Source organism: Musca autumnalis, unplaced genomic scaffold, assembly GCF_047663935.1.
Source record: "Musca autumnalis isolate F117 unplaced genomic scaffold, ASM4766393v1 scaffold_4, whole genome shotgun sequence".
NCBI lineage: Eukaryota > Metazoa > Arthropoda > Insecta > Diptera > Muscidae > Musca > Musca autumnalis.
The window spans coordinates 90,763,443-90,764,958 of NW_027411977.1; the positions used below are offsets into that span (position 1 = coordinate 90,763,443).

Below are 1,516 nucleotides of genomic sequence, written 5' to 3' on the forward strand. Positions count from 1 at the left end.
CTAAAAAATTTTGGGTTTTTAATAAATTTAAAATTTTATATTTTTCCTGTCATAATTAATTTATTTCGATAAATTCTCTCATTTGTTAGAGATGGGACATATTTTATCGTCGTTCTGAGAGTAATTTAAATTGAACAAAGTACACAAATCGTTGTTCGTTCTCAAAATTTTGTATGGGAAATGAAGTAATTATATCGTAATTTGGGTTCAAACAACGAATAGAGAGCGAATTACCGTCAGTCTGAACAAGGCATTAATTTAAAATTTCAGGATTCCAGCTCTATCCGTTCGCCTAAATCATAATTGTACCAAATTTAGTACCATTTAGTACTTTTCGTACACATGTGTACACTTTTCCTAAACCACCTCCTTATGTCAGCCGTACCTTTTAACCTTGACTCTCACACCAAATTTCAGCCTTTAACCTTTATCCGTTCACAAAATACGAATTGGTACCAAATTTAGTACACTTTAGTACTTTTCGTACACTTATAGTTCGAGTTTCGAAAAACCCTTTAGCACATCTTTCCTACACTCCATCAGTAACCTTCATTCCAAATTTCAAAGTTCTAGCTCTACCGGTTCGCCAAATACAAACGGTACCATATTTAGTACCTTTTAGTACTTTTCGTACCCTTCCAGTTCGAATTTCCAAAAACCCAGCCTTATCTGACCCCTTCGGACCAAGAGTGACCCTCACCCAAAATTTCATGATTCTAGCTTCAGCCGTTTCGTCTGGGCGTTGATGAATCAATCAGTCAGTCAGTCAGTGAATCAGTCACTCTACTCTTTTATTAATATAGATTTATTTTTTTTTTTTTGGGGATAAAAATAGTCAAATCGACATTTAACAATTATTGACCAAAAAATCGTCAAATCCGGCAGCCGTGTTACTAACCCGACGCCCAAACCCAAGTTTTTATCGTTCGAATGGTTGAACGCTCCGCAAATTTTAGATCACTACCTTTAACGGGTGTTATAGGCAACTCCCCAGGTGACACTACGGGGAGGTCAGTGTCCATTTGAGATGAAAGGGGGACCAAGATAAGTCCTGGGCTTTGCCATGTTAAATCCAGTCAGGGCCGTTGATACGCCACAGAGTATGGCTGGAATATTTTCCATATATTACTCAGATAATCTGAGTCAGATTTCAACACAGGTATAATAAAGTCAATAATCACGCGGTCCTGTGGCGCAATGGATAACGCGTCTGACTACGGATCAGAAGATTCCAGGTTCGACTCCTGGCAGGATCGTAATAACTTATTGATGATCCCATTTTTTTGCTACAAACACCTAATTTTTTTTTTTAAGGAAAAATATAATAGATGCACAAGCAGCAGATGGATTTGATGGACTTGTCATCTTGAAGCCAAAAAATAAAACTTAAAATTCTTTCCATTCGTTGTGGTGTAGGGTTTAAAATTACACTATGCAACACTGAAAAAGCAAACAACTTCTAGTATGCATTTTTGAAAGTACATGTTGAGACTACAAAATCTCTAGTTGAGTTTTG

The 1,516-nt window shown here is 36.7% G+C and overlaps 1 non-coding gene across 1 annotated transcript; it reads left to right on the forward strand.

Annotated features, from left to right (window-relative positions):
* The first annotated feature begins 1,183 nt into the window (after positions 1-1,183).
* On the forward strand, positions 1,184-1,256 carry TRNAR-ACG (transfer RNA arginine (anticodon ACG)). Its single transcript has one exon. It is a non-coding gene; the product is annotated as a tRNA-Arg (tRNA).
* Positions 1,257-1,516: the final 260 nt, after the last annotated feature.